Below are 5,514 nucleotides of genomic sequence, written 5' to 3' on the forward strand. Positions count from 1 at the left end.
GGTGACACTGGATATTCGCTGGTCAGGCTTAAGGCCTCTTTGTTTGCAGAAAGAAGTGGGGGTGCGAAAGAGTTGTGTGAGGACTACAAGAAAAATGGTTATTACCTGCCGATATTTACATACGGATTAAAATCCGTATGTAATATAAGTATTATATACGGATTTTATATACGGATGTATTACATACAGATTTTATATACGAATTTTACCTACGGATATATCCGTATATAAAATCCGTATATAATTTACGCGCGTGGTGGCAGGAATGTTTCCTAAGGATATTATCTGTATATAAGTGCTATAATCCGTATGTAAATAAAAGTAAGTGTTATCTACTATGTTACGTACGGATCTAAAAATTAATTTTTAAAAAAGAAAATTAAAATTAGGTTTTTGTTTGCTAGAATACTCGATTTGTGTTTGTTGAATCTCTCTTAGAACCCTACTCGAACTCTCCTCCCTGAGACTGAAACTTTCCTCTTTTGAATATGTGGAGGAGCAAAGTGCAAGAAAGGTAGTAGAATGAGCGGTGGGAAAGGCGAATAAGGATGGCGTTACACAGTCCCATATCTCTCTCAATCTCTCAATGATACGTTTAATGCTCTTCCCCAATGTCAAAACCCTAAACCCCTCTCTCCAATGCCACGACCTCTCCATCAACCTTCACTCCTCACACTTTTTCCTCACTCTCACAACTTTCTCTCGCTCCCTTAGGGTTCTGCTTCCAGCCGTCATGCTCAATGCCGACTCTCGAGTAACATTTTGCCCACTTTCCGACCACATTGAGGTCAAGCTCCTCCTCCTCCTCCTCGTCGACAATCCCATCCTTTCCTCACTTCACTCTTCACCAACTCCGCTGTCGGACCCTCTCATACCAAAATCTGGTAATTTCTAAATGTTGTTGCTGATTATTCATTTATGTCTTTTAAAATTATGTTTAACTTTTTTTTAATGTTTGTTCAATAACTTGTGTTTATTTCCCTGTTTTTGTTTTGTTGCAGATGTTAAAGATGTGAAAAAGAGAAAGAGAAGTGCGTGCGTTTTGTTTGTGAGTTGTGCATCAGCGTGAGAAAAGGGAGAAAATAGGTTGTACTTTGTTAGTTATATTTGGTGTGAGTTTTAGAGTTTAAAATATTGTCTTTGTCTTTGTGTATTCTGGAAAGTTTTCAAGAAAATCGGTTGATAGAATATATATATATATATATATATATATATATATATATATATATATATATATATATATATATATATATATATATATATATATATATATATATATATATATATATTGTTTATGGTGATGATCAAACAGTGGATTAATGAAAAACCATTTTCCCCTTAATGTGTTAATTAAAAAAAATGTGTTTGATTTGTTGGTTAATTAGTCCATGGAAGTCACCTTCAACAATTATTGTCTTTTCCAGCCTCGTTAAGTAGTAAACATAATTTATGATGATAGTGATTTTGACAATGTCTAAAAAATGTGATTTCAATTTGGATTTGTACCATTTCAGTTATATATTTGTTGTCTTTTGATGAATTTTTATACACTTCTAAATATGTATTTTGCAGTATCATATCATATTAGTTTCTGAACTACTCTATCGCCTTAACTGATATGCTTTGCATGTGATATGCGTGTCTGTGCATTATACCTCCAAACAATGGGTAGTACCATTGAGAGTTCATACTTATGTCACACATGGTTGATTGGTATATGAGGTTGAATTCTTTTAGAGAGAAGTTAATGTGCTGGTAGTGATAGGGTCATGGGCTAATGGTTTAATTAATGTTTTTGTTCCTGAGGTTTGGTTTGTTATACTTGTTTAGGAACTTTGTTAGAATCCTGAGGTTTGGTTTGTTAATTCATTTGTGCTTCTTTAAACTATTTGCTCCTGCAACTGATGGTTTCTTAGAATCCTTTATTTGGTATCCAGTGCAAATTTTGTGGTAGGGATGTCACTATCACCCGGGAAATAAGTGAATCAGGGAAGTACGCCCCATGACGTTATTTGACTACAAGGGCTATGAACTAGTAGATTTTGTATTTGGTGACATAATTAATACGTATCAATAGCCCACCTAAGTAACTAGGAATAGTTTTATACTCCTTTCTATATAGGAAAAACTTCCATAAACCAATGATAATGTCTTTTATATTTCAACCTCACTGTCTCTGTCTTTCTAGATCTTTCAACCCAAAAATACTCTAAAATGACACACATCTAAAATGCTCTACCAGGGTGGTTGAGTTTGTTTATGTTACTGTCTGAATATCAAGAATCAAGAGACTAATATTACATTACTAGTATAAAAGTAAGGGTAATTACTGTCTACTTTTGAAATTTGTTTGCTTCTTTATTAGGCCCATCACCTTAATTTAATGCACTTGTAAAACCAATAATATATAGTGAACAATAGTTATTGTCCATTGGCATGCTATATTAGCTTGAGTGCTTTATATTTACCTTTCTATTATTGGTTTGCAGGATCTCGTGGAGTTGTGTATATATGATGCTCTGTGGTATGGATCAGTATGTTCTTTCTTCTTCCTGTAATTTCTGTTTTAAATTTCATCTTGCTTAACATGTTTAAGTTTTCTGTATACATTATTGGTTATGTTGCAACTTAAATCACTATCATTTCATTGATGTAAAACTCTATGATCCTCTTAAAGCCTGCCACAATTGCTAAATGTTCGTGTAAGTTTTTTTTTTCAATAGTTTTGGTAAAGTGTTGTTTGGAAGTTTTATAATTTGAGTTGTGCATGTGATAGGGTCTCCATAGAACATATGGACAAAAACCAACTAAAGGGTCTCCATATCTAAGGTGTTTTCCACTACAAAATCATTTATGGAACTCTTTACTTGTCCTTCTTCCTGATTCACATCCATATAAAGACTAAAATGTTCTGTTTTCAGTTTTTCATATCTAGACTACATTTTTAGTAACTTTTTTTAAGTCATTATCCTCCATTTCAATTTTTCTTGTGTATCAATTATATAATTTTAAAATTCATAATAAATAAATGTTAGTAGTACATATTAATTGTGTTAAGTTTATAAAAACAGATATTTTTAAAATTATAAAGTATATTTTAGATTTAAGATAAACAATTTAAATTATGATAGGTGGTTTTCTTGATAGTTGACAATTTAAAAAGACTACTAAATTTTACTTTAGAAATTAATATGCAGAGATGTATGAGTGTAAAGTGAAAAATATAATTAAAAAGTTTAATTTAGAATAGTTGAGAGAATTTTGTCACCGTGAAATGTACTTCTAAATGAAGGAGAACAAGGATATTTTCATCATGTAATTAAAATAGAAAGTTAAAACTATATGTTTTAATTTACGATATTAATTAGATTACAACATTTGTATATTTACATACATAATCTTTGTTTATGTAACAAAGAAACGTAGAAAGTATAACTTTTGTGTCAAAGATAAAATTTATGCCAATTTGAACTCCTGCACTATAAACAAGTTTCTTAAAAAAAAGTTGATTTAAAATAGTTGATGATAGTACAAACAACATAGGAAATAATCTGATGCAGAAATGTAATGAAGTGTGACTTTAATGGTGATAGGTGGATAAGTAAAAACCATTTTGACTTTCAAATGATAGGTGACGAACTTTTCTTTCTGGTGTCTTTGAAATTAAAAAAATATGAAGGTTAGAATTCTTAAGAATACATTTGAGAGTTTTATTCAAACACTTTTTGCTAATGATTAATATGTTGTCCAGAGTGAATAGTATATGTATTAAGTAAAGGGTGAAGTTTAGTTGAGGGTAATAAGGTAGTAAATCTGGTTTCAATGATAAGAAAGAAAAATAAAGAGAAGAGAGAAGCAATATGTATGATTTCATAGTTGTGGTGATTTGTTTTCTTGACGTCTATTCCATTTCCATGGTAGGATTTGCATTGCATGAACATACCCATATCATGTGGCAAGAATCGTGTTCTCTGTTGGAGATAATAATCTCCTTCGATCTTCATTCATTCTAGGTATGAGATTGTTTTTGTCTACAATATTCTAGCTTACTAATTCATTCAGAGTAGTTCTTTTATAGTAATGCATCTACCATATACTTCTTATTGGAATCTGAATTCTCCAAGACTATTTGGTATAGAACAGGATCTTCTAATTTTGTCACATTATGTGCTGAAAAAGTGATGGGTTTAAGCTTAAGATTTACCATTTCTCTTTTAACTATATGATTTGAAATGGTAGCAACATATTCCTTTTCTTCCCCAATAATATGTATACTAATCAGTTGGAGAATGGACATGTGTTGTAGGTCCCTGTTCGCACTTAGGCATTCAATACTTTGCGGCCTCCAAACGGGTGCATGCACGACACTACTTATATTTTATAATTAGTTATAATTTTTCTTAAAGTTTTTTAAGATGATAAAATAATAAACATGTTTTGTAAATAAATTCAATTAAACATGATATCAATTTATAGCAAATTTAGTATACGTTAATAGGTGAATTTTAAACATGATATCTTTCAATTAAAAGAAACTAAAAGACAATACTTTCTTTATGTGATACTTAGGAAGGTTAGGATTATTTATTGTTAAATGAACTCCTGTGCCTCTTTCTAGCATTGTTTAATGCTTTAATTAATTATAATAGTAAACACAAGAATAACTTATTAATTCTTTCAACTTATTTTGTTGCTGCAGGTTTCATTTAATTTACTTAAGGAGTACTCAGAAGCACACTCAAAGGCCTCCATATGGGAAAATGAGCTCCTGGATATAGGCTACAGCCTTTGTGCATCCAGATTCCCTACATAGTAAGGGCTCTTAATTTTGAACTAAGAACTCTAGCCTCACGTTTTGTTTCCTTAGTTGGTATAAGGTTAACCCTTTGCATATTATTTTCTCTGTTAGTCGTGTACTCTTTGTGTCAGATGGCTTACTCCAAGTAACATTTATTTTTATACTTCTTGATACACTTGATAAGGATATTAATTTGTTTTCCATGAGAGTGAGGTAGTATTGTATAACATTAAATAATTCATTTCTTCGACAGTTTTGTTAACATGAAGAATTTAGTTCTCTATTTGATTTATTTGACCTTAATTTATTTACTTATTAAGAGGGCTTTGTTCCAAGGGATTAACTATAATGCTTAATTATAATGCTTTTAGCAGATATGAAACTGTTAGTTATTGGGTGTAGAGGTGAGATCATCTATTTTTTTTATAAAACCATGTTACATACGGATTTTTCCGTATGTAAATTATATACGGATTTTACATATGGATTTTTCCGTATGTAATTTACATACGGATTTTTCCGTATGTAATTTACATACGGAAAAATTCGTATATAAATTATATACGAATATATCCGTATATAATTTAGCTACGACAGTTTTATATACGGATTTTGGTCTGTATGTAAGCCGTATGTAACTAAGTGTTATATACGGATTTTGGACCTTATATACGGATTTTGGCTGTATGTAATTCAACTTTTTCTTGTAGTAGGGC

The 5,514-nt window shown here is 31.0% G+C and overlaps 1 long non-coding RNA gene across 5 annotated transcripts; it reads left to right on the forward strand.

The window, feature by feature from the left end:
• The first annotated feature begins 397 nt into the window (after positions 1-397).
• On the forward strand, positions 398-5,081 carry LOC106753161. Of its 5 annotated transcripts, XR_002666729.1 has the most exons (7): positions 398-884; positions 1,002-1,086; positions 2,490-2,534; positions 2,777-2,829; positions 3,922-4,013; positions 4,307-4,353; positions 4,700-5,081. It is a non-coding gene; the product is annotated as an uncharacterized LOC106753161 (long non-coding RNA). The 5 variants fall into 5 exon arrangements; XR_001375191.2 differs by lacking the exon at positions 2,777-2,829 and having other exon boundaries at positions 399-884; XR_001375190.2 differs by lacking the exon at positions 2,777-2,829 and having other exon boundaries at positions 399-884; positions 2,490-2,524.
• The last annotated feature ends 433 nt before the right edge of the window (positions 5,082-5,514 follow it).

The sequence above is a fragment of the Vigna radiata genome, unplaced genomic scaffold (assembly GCF_000741045.1).
Source record: "Vigna radiata var. radiata cultivar VC1973A unplaced genomic scaffold, Vradiata_ver6 scaffold_235, whole genome shotgun sequence".
In the NCBI taxonomy this organism is placed as follows: Eukaryota; Viridiplantae; Streptophyta; class Magnoliopsida; order Fabales; family Fabaceae; genus Vigna; species Vigna radiata.